The sequence below is a fragment of the Brienomyrus brachyistius genome, unplaced genomic scaffold, assembly GCF_023856365.1.
Source record: "Brienomyrus brachyistius isolate T26 unplaced genomic scaffold, BBRACH_0.4 scaffold60, whole genome shotgun sequence".
Classification (NCBI taxonomy): domain Eukaryota; kingdom Metazoa; phylum Chordata; class Actinopteri; order Osteoglossiformes; family Mormyridae; genus Brienomyrus; species Brienomyrus brachyistius.
Window position 1 is genome coordinate 1,365,913 of NW_026042335.1, and position 9,813 is coordinate 1,375,725.

A 9,813-nucleotide genomic window follows, 5' to 3' on the forward strand; every position below is an offset into this window, starting at 1 on the left:
GGCGGAGACTCGAACCCGGGTCCCAGAGATGTGAGGCAACAGTGCTAACCACTGCACCACCATGCCGCCCCTGTTGTTTGTATTATGGTATAAAATTTAATCAAGAAATTGACTAAAACAACACCTGATGCACTGACAAATATAATACATTTTCATACCCGTAGTATCATATTTGATACACACATTTCAGCACGTTTTTCTATAAAATATTCCATGATATATTAAGTTATTATTAATTAGTTCACACTAATAAAGATTCATTTTGAAATATAATTAATTTTCGCTACATTGCGTTTATTGTAACTGTTCCCAAAATAGGACTTCTTATCCCACGAAAATCCTGCCGGCTACAACGTGTTTGCAGCCGTCAGTGATTCTTGAAAAAAAAATAAGACGTTTTCCATCTGAACTACATAGGTCATCCACCAGAGGGCAGAATACAGGTATATGATTATATACAACGGGTTTTTGAGGAAAGGGATAATCATATTACTGACGTAGAGGTCTTAAATATGATACATGTGGCGTCGTAGGGAGTTAATGTAATTTTCTATTCACTCATGCAAATAAATAATTGTTTGATAACAAAAAATACATTTGTTTTAATTCTTTTTTCCTGAAACATATCACTCAAATCTTTTCTTCTACATGGCAAATCCACCATTATAATAGCAATCCACCAAGGTGCAAGCGCATGTAGCTCTTAAAGAAATTGTTTGAAAAAATTAGTTTATAGCATGTTTACACCCTAAATACACCAGTGACTGAGTACAACCCCTGTGGACCAGGCGCCTGGCTTTGACTACTTTTCTGCCATTAAACTAGCAAACGTGGGTTGCCCATGACGTAAAATAACTTGTGCCTTTAAATTAAAAAAAAAAAGTCCTGTGTGTTGTAAAGTGAGGTATGAAACAGATACCAGGCCGCTTCAGTGAGGGTCAGCGTAAGTTTTATTCATGTGATTTTATGGTTTCAAATGTTTCATTGGAATCAGTCCAACCAGCAGCATGAAGACTGTAAACCAAAGAAGTGGGACGATGCCTGAGAAGAACAACTCAGTTAATCCTCACGTCTCCTCTCTCCTCAGGCGATTGATGGACTCTGAGCATGAGACATGTACAAAAGATGAGGACTCTTCTCCACTATTCGAATGGAAATTGTTCTTAATCTTTTATTTATACCTTTTGCTTATACCGTAAGATTTAGGAACACACTGAAAAAGATCAACTTTAATACATTTGAAGGTTGAAGTTATTGTAATTTGTTACGGCTGATTTGGTGGAATATGTTTTTGGACCGAACTGTCAAAAAATGTGGAATGAAAATGCAGTTTAATGGTTGAATCTGTAGCTTGCCTAACTTGCTATAAATTGCACACACTTGCAGCATTAAAGTAACAGGGAGCTATTAGAACAGAGTTGTTGTATTACATTAACACAGACCAGCAAAAAATATCATAACATTATTCTAACATTAATGTCATGTTGTTCTTAATAGATTTCTGTCTCAGGTCCTGATTTAAGATTGAGCCTTTAATCTATAATATGGTCAGTTTTAAAAACACTTGACTTTGTTGCAACTCATTTTCATGTTAATGTCATCTTTCCTGTTAATGTGAGTTTGTTCTGTGTGGGTCTCTGTCTCAGGCTGTCATTTTATTCATAGTCTCATTTAAACCACTTAACAATATGCATAGATTGCATAGTTGCTAATGTAAAAAATAAAAATTAACTTGTAAAGCATTCTACAACAACATACAGTATTGTGAAGTATTAATAGTATTTATTGCCAATTCCAGTTGAAAAGGTAACTTCTGTAATTTGAGTAAAATGCAAGATAATATTTTAAACCAGATTACAGTTAATTTAAATTTTTCTGTTTAAAAAGATAGTTGCTGTAATTTACATACGACAAAACCTGTAAAAGACATTTTGTAATTCTTTTCTAAATGAAATGAAGATACTTTGTTACTCCCCTTGGGGAAATTCTCTTTTCACCTACCCCATCTTGCTCTACTTGACACACGGGCACAGACAAAGGTAACAGCAAGTCTGGCAGCAAAGGGCAGCCACCTGTAGGGACACCCATGGAGCTGGGGGTTCTACAGTGATTAACAGCAATTTTGCAATAGCTTTCTGGCAGCTTTTTTTTTTTGCTAGGTATTTACAGTAAATTCCACAGTCAATTCTACACTAAAACAGATGTCATTCCTAAGCGCAGCATGGACTGCTTCCAGACACAGTATCATATGCAATTTCCAGAGTCACTTGAGTAAGCTGGAGATGCCTCATCCCCGGGTAAGAGAGCCTGCAGTAGGCAGCCTACCAAAAGAGGGCCTTTCCTGTTCCCTTTGTGAATTAGAACACCAGTGGAGAGAGCTCTCCTGTTGCAGTTTCAAAGAGAAGACCAACATGGAGAATTTTGGACTGAGGTTTTGCAGTATGAGGGTGCTGAAGGAAAAAGGAGTTTCAAAGACATTTGTCTGCCTGTACTGTTGATTTTGTCTCTGTCAATTTCAGATGTTCATGTAGAACGTGAATTTACTAATGTGACATTCCTTAAATCTGACCACCAAAACAGCAGCATTATGGAGTATTTTTGGAGATAGGAAAGTTTATGAAGGGTCTGATTTTGGGTATCTTTTACTTGTGGTTTGGGCTATAAAATTGGAAGGAGTTGCCAACCTTCACTGTGCAGGGTCTGCGCTGTTCTCATCCATGGACAGTGTGTGGGTTTGTGGGTCAGTCATAAATATGGGGGGGGGGGGGCTGTATTTATTCAATATAATACAGATAAAATTAATATATCTCATCAATTAATTTAAAGTTTTTTTTCGCCCCAAGCACACCTACCCTTCCTGAAAATGGTTTAGTCTACAGTCCTGCTCTGGGGTACGTTTCCTGTACCCTGATGCATGTTAGCAAAACACAAAAATATGCCAGGAAAATAGCAAGAGATCAAATAAAAAGATACATTCTGTGGGGCATGGCTGCTGCTGCATGGCAGAGGGTGTCAGGGGAAAGTGCAGGGACGATGTCAGCATCACCAAAAGGAGGGCTGCAGCTCTCTGGAGGGAGCAGGAGAGGAAGGCTGGGGGAGCACCAGTTTACCTCCTCTCACTCTTGGGGAGGACCGAATATAGGCTATCCTAGATCTCAGAGGCACTTGAGGGAATAAATCTCTTTAGGGTGCATAAATCTCTGTAATCTACCCATCTCCCAAACACCTGTGCTTTCTACTCCCCAGCCACTTCCTCTTGGCCCACCAACATTTGGCCCCCTGTAGTGTGATCACCAGGGTTCCTCAATATGTGGCACCTCCACACCTGGCTCCTCTACATCAGCCATCCCTTGTCTGGGCCCCTCTACAGCAGGCCCCCTCTGACGTGGCCCTCAGTCCCTCAGGGCGACACTGTCCCCTGAGTCCCCAGAATCCCTTTCAGTCTGGGAGATCACCTAACCCACCCATCCTGCTGCCTAATGCCGGTGTCATGCTGTAAACTGTCCCCCTGCCACGGAATGTAATCTCTCATTTTAAAGGCAATGTCGCTTCGCTTCTCCTGCGTGGCAGCAGCGTCTGCTCGCTGTAACATCGGTTGTCTTGTTTAAGCAGACTAAAAACTCACATTTCTTGTTTATTATGATATTTTACAGTCAAAGTTAAGATAAACATCCTCCTGTAAAATATCGCAAATGTGACACTTACTACTATTTCATTTAAACACGACAGTAATGCATTTCTTTTTGACGAGGCTCGTTTGTGCAAATACAGGCGCCTTCAGTCTCAAGAGGTGATTCATTTTCTTGAATAATATTTTTGATACTTTGTTGAATTAATTCTGCCTCAATATCTTTGCTATTCTGTCTTCTTTTCATACCTACAGGGAGTGCAGAATTATTAGGCAAATGAGTATTTTGTCCACATCATCCTCTTCTTTGTTGACTATTTTGAATGAAACGCTTGATTGTTCAATGATCACACTTCAGAAGCTTTGCAATTTTAAGAGTGCTGCATCCCTCTGCAAGATATCTCAGTATTTTTGACTTTTCTGAGCCTGTCAAGTCCTTCTTTTGACCCATTTTGCCAAAGGAAAGGAAATTGCCTAATAATTATGCACACCTGATATAGGGTGTTGATGTCATTAGACCACACCCCTTCTCATTACAGAGATGCACATCACCTAATATGCTTAATTGGTAGTAGGCTTTCGAGCCTATACAGCTTGGAGTAAGACAACATGCATAAAGAGGATGATGTGGACAAAATACTCATTTGCCTAATAATTCTGCACTCCCTGTATAATGCGGCGATTAGCTTCATACTGGGCACCGACACACATAGAAATGACGTAACATCGAACCAAATGCCAAAAGTAATCAGAAGTCAGCAGCCTGCCCAGAACGCACAGATAACAAGCTACACTGCAAGTCGTCCAGCCACGACGTCACCCAGCCCATCATCTACCATCTAAAATACAGATAAATTACATGTGCTCCGTATTTCTGCAGATGACATTATTTTGAATTGGGCCATAAAGAAAAAAACATTCTTGGCCTGGAGGGAGGGGGGCTTGAACAGGCTATTCTTATTTAATAACCCAATTTTTAATTCAGAATAATAAGATTAATAGGATGTTGATGGCTGTCAGTAAATTACAAGTTGTGGTCGAGACTGAGTAAAAGATAAAAAGTAGTGATAATATAGCAAAGCAGTGGCAATACTACATTGCCAAAACAGGTTATATGCACTAAAATACAACTGCAGCTTCACTAAGCACATCACAGTGCAGTCTGACCAGACACACAGCTCTCAGTCAATTATCTGCATTGTGGGAAGATATGAAAGGATTTACAAACTACCATTGCTAGTTACCACACTGCACAATGCTGCTTTACGTGGAGTTATATTATGAAAGGCCGTCAAGGCCACGATGTCTTAAATTCTTTGCTTAGAGACGGCATTATTTCATGCCTAGTTATATTTTTACCTCTATAGACAGCCATGTAACTCCGCTTACAGGCAGCATTTTGCAACGTGTCTTGATGTCAACAAATTCTTTCAGAATAAAAGCACCATTAATATTGAATCACAAACACCATAACAAAACCAAATTCTGCACAGTTTGCTTATTATTCTGTGTGCGGGCTGCTAACATCCTGCCTTATGGTTTGGTTTGCGGGCTGCTGGTGGCCTCCTACCACTCTGCCATAGAGAGCATCCTAACATACGGCCTTACAGTGTGGTATGCGGGCTGCTGGTGGCCTCCTACCGCTCTGCCATGGAGAGCATCCTAACATACGGCCTTACGGTGTGGTATTCGGGCTGCTGGTGGCGTCTATGACTTTTTTGTAGACAGTCCATCTGTGTGGTGCTGTTTGCACGAATTGTTTTGGGAAATGCACTTACAGTTTTGCAGATGTTAAGGGTGATTCCAGAAATGCATCAAAGCAACTGAGGAAATGCAATGTCGCTGTACAGTTCCTTATAATGGATGTAATGTAATGTAATGTGTAGGGTGGCAAATAAATCACCATGATTCACCATTTACTCTCATGTACATCACTTATCAAAATGTTGCTGTCACGGCAATGACGGCAACGATCGCGAGCAGAAAGCGGCGATCGTGCGGAAGGAGCAGGCTGGCAACAGTATATGGGAAAATGGGGGTTTATTCGCACAGACGAGGGCACGAACATCGACTGACATCAATGACAGACAAGGAAAACTGGGGAGACCAGGACTTAAATGCACAGGACTGATTGAAAGCAAACGGACACAGCTGGGTACAATCCGGGAAACACACGTGGGTAGGCAGGGGGTGTGGCACACAGGAGGAGCCGACGAGCAGGGCATGACAGAACCCCCCCCCCAAAGGCGCGCTTCACCGGGCGCGCCAGGGAGGAGGCGACAGACGGGACACGGGAACCGGGACCTGGAGCAAAAAAAAACAGAACCATCAACGAGAGACAGGAAACAGGACCGAGGCACAAAACACAGCCAGGGACAAGACAAAAGACAAAACCTGACAGAGGGTCGGGAAAGCAGACAGACAGACAAGAAAGGGCGATACAGAGGGCACAGGCGGGACACAAGGGCCAGGAGTGAACGGAGGGAACACAGGAGGACGAGGAGCAGAGACGGGAGGAACAAAGCAAGGGGGAGCAGAGACAGGCGGGACCAAGAAAGGGGAAGCAAATGGAGGGACCAGGGCAGGAGAGAAGGGAGAGAAGGCGGGGGAACCAAGGGGAGCCCATGGGAGCCCCAGCGGGCGACGGGAGGCAGCCGGAGGGGCCGCAGGCGGCCGGGAGGCCGGAGCCGGAGGGGACCTCGGAGGGGCCGAGGAGGCAGGGCGAGGGACCCGCGGAGGGGCCAGGGAGGAAGCAGGAGGGAGCACCGGGGAAGGGGACGAGGGAGCAGGAGGGGCCCACGGCGAAGGCCCGGAGGAGGGGGGAGCCGCTGCAGGCGGCGACGTCCGGCGGAGGGCCAGAGGTAGGGGCCCCGCAGGCAACCGAGGAGCCGCCGTCGGGGAACCCCCAGGCGACCGACCAGGACCCGGAGGGGGGAGCGAGGCAGGGCGACGAGGCATCGGAGGGGGACCCGCAGGCGCCAACCGAGCCCCAGCGCAGGCGAGGCAGGGCGAGCCAGGGGGCAGGGCGGGAGGGACCCCAGTCCGACGTCTGTGCCCCCTCCCCCTGCGGGACACAGACATACCGACCCCCGGTCGGGGTCAATGTCGCCGGGGTGAGGGTCCAGGGGTCACAGGAGCGGGGCCAGGGACAGGAGCGGGGCCAGGGACAGGAGCGGGGCCAGGGACAGGAGCTGCAGCAGGCGGCTGCAGTGGGGGCGCCTGCCCGGGAGCTGCAGCAGGTTGCTGCAGTGGGGGCGCCTGCCCGGGAGCTGCAGCAGGTTGCTGCAGTGGGGGCGCCTGCCCGGGAGCTGCAGGTTGCTGCAGTGGGGGCGCCTGCCCGGGAGCTGCAGCAGGCGGCTGCAGAGGGGGCGCCTCTGCAGGAACAGGAGCACGGTCAGGAACAGGAGCACGGTCAGGAACAGGAGCTGGCTGCAGTGGGGGCGCCCGCCCGGGAGCTGCAGCAGGTGGCTGCAGTGGGGGCGCCTGCCCGGGAGCTGCAGCAGGCGGCTGCAGTGGGGGCGCCTGCCCGGGAGCTGCAGCAGGCGGCTGCAGAGGGGGCGCCTCTGCAGGAACTGGAGCGTGGTCAGGAACAGGAGCTGGCTGCAAAGGGGGCGCCGGCCCGGGAGCTGCAGGTTGCTGCAGAGGGGGCGCCGGCCCGGGAGCTGCAGGGTGCTGCAGAGGGGGCGCCGGCCCGGGAGCTGCAGCAGGCGGCTGCACGGGAGCGGGGTCCGCCGGCAATGGCGGCTGCACGGGAGCGGGGTCCGCCGGCAATGGCGGCAAGGACGGCTGTTCGAGCCGCCCTGAAGGCAAGGGAGATAGCTGCTTGTGGGGTGCAGGCGGCGGGACCGGTAGGTCCCGTGCGGGCGGCAAGGGGACGACTTCCTTAAGAAATCGGGGTCCCCGCGGGATCGCGTCCCGGATAGGACTCACCCCCTTGTTGGCCACCCGCTCTAGCCGGAAGTTGTACCGTTCCAATGGAGGCGGTAACTCGGTGATGGCGGGGCTCTCTCCCCTCGCAGGGAGCACTGCCTGCACGGGCAGCTGAGCTGCGCGGACGACCGTCAGGTTTGCCAGGGAGTTCTCTCCTCCCAAGGTTGGAAGAGGAGCGGGGGAGAGCGTACATGCCCCCAAATTGAGAGTGGGGACGGTCACTAGCGTCCTCTTTTTCCTCTTCTTCCTGGTCGTCGCAGCGCTTGTGGAGGGTTGCTCCCTCTCCGCTAGGAAGGGAGACGGCGTAATCACCTCCGCGGCGCACGGTGCGTCAAAGCCCAACCTCCGTATCTTCAGTCTTTGAACCAACTGATAGAGGTTGGAGCGCACCTCCTCCAGGACTTTCCTGTCCCCTTCCGGAGACATGGTCAGCAGGAGGTCGCAGCTGTGAGTGGCTAGGTCCAGCGCGACCGGATCCTCCCTTACGTCGGGCTGGTTAAGCCAGTAATGAATCTCCTGCAGGAGACCGAGCTGTTCGTTGTCGGTCTGCCGCTTTGCCTTGTTTTCCTGGTCTGTCATTCTGTCACGGCAATGACGGCAACGATCGCGAGCAGAAAGCGGCGATCGTGCGGAAGGAGCAGGCTGGCAACAGTATACGGGAAAACGGGGGTTTATTCGCACAGACGAGGGCACGAACATCGACTGACATCAATGACAGACAAGGAAAACTGGGGAGACCAGGACTTAAATGCACAGGACTGATTGAAAGCAAACGGACACAGCTGGGTACAATCCGGGAAACACACGTGGGTAGGCAGGGGGTGTGGCACACAGGAGGAGCCGACGAGCAGGGCATGACAGTTGCTCTAAATGCAAATGTGTGAATGTAAATGTAAGCAGTAAAGCTACAATTTACGTTCGGTTTGCATGGTGGAAAGAACATTTAATCTGCCTTTTAAGTGTGATTAGAAGATCTAATGCCTGTGTGCTTGTAATCAGATGGTCGCTGGTTCAAACCCAGCCAAAGCACGTCTCTGGGTCCTTGAGCGAGGCCCTTAACCCCCAGCTCACTGGGCATCACTACAGGTGGCCGCCCTTCGCAGACAACTTACTCTGTTTACTCTAAAAAAAAGAGAGCAAGTTGAGGGAGAAATTAAGACAATTTCTCCACAGGGACCAGTAAAGTATCAATTATTATTACTGTATGAGAGACTGTCTAATATCAGATTGATAACAAACTCATACTGTGCTGTGCTTGTCTGAGAGAGATGATTAGCAAATGCTCTCCCACAGTGTCTCAGCACTCTGTACAAAGAACTTTATATGCTCAGTATCTGCTCCTGTTTATCTAATTGTTCTCATTTTAACTGGATGTTAAGGAGTAAATTAATAAACGTCATGTAAGTGCACATTAGAATGCTTTTTCACTGTTACTTAAGTTCCCATGTGAACAGCCAATCAGATCAGCCTGATGTCTGTCTCTCTGTTTCCTCTCTGTTTCCTGCTCTTTCATCCCGACCACGACCATGATCTCTCACTTAGCAGCAGAGCAGTTTATTCTAAACAGTGGAACCGCAAAGATGTTCAGACTCTTTGGTCTTCTCATTTTCATTAGTAAGGCCCTAAAATATAAATTATTTTTGGATTTTAATATTTTCATTTATCTATATGATGTGATCAGTGGAATTTGGCCATTTAATCTTCATCATAGTTAATAGTTATTTAGATTACTATTACATGTCTTATTTGATTATGATTTTTTTGTTTTTCTGTTTTTGCAGACACTGCACTGACTACAGATGTTGTTCAGCCCAGTCACCTGACGAGGGTTCAGCTTGGAGACAGTGTGACCCTAACATGCTTCTATCCAGAAGAAACAACTTCTGTTGCTTGGTTTAAGCAAGCTGCTGGTCAGAAGCCCCAGCCCATGGCGAAAGCACTTCTCTATGTACCTGGTGAATTTTACAAGGAATATAAAAGCATAAAACGTTACTCCTTACTGAATGCAGAGGGGAGTTTTAACCTCACTATTTCTAACGTGGAGCCGTCAGATTCTGCAGTGTATTATTGTACTGCTGTGTTTCTTCATGAGGTCACCTTTGGGAATGGAACCTTTGTCATAATCACAGGTAAATGAGATTCCAGCTATTTTCATATTTGCTTTATTATAATGTCAGTAAGATTATTCCCTGTAAAATAATTTTGACAGTTGATGTCACGATCCGGGAATACTGGAGACGGCGATCGTGCAGGAA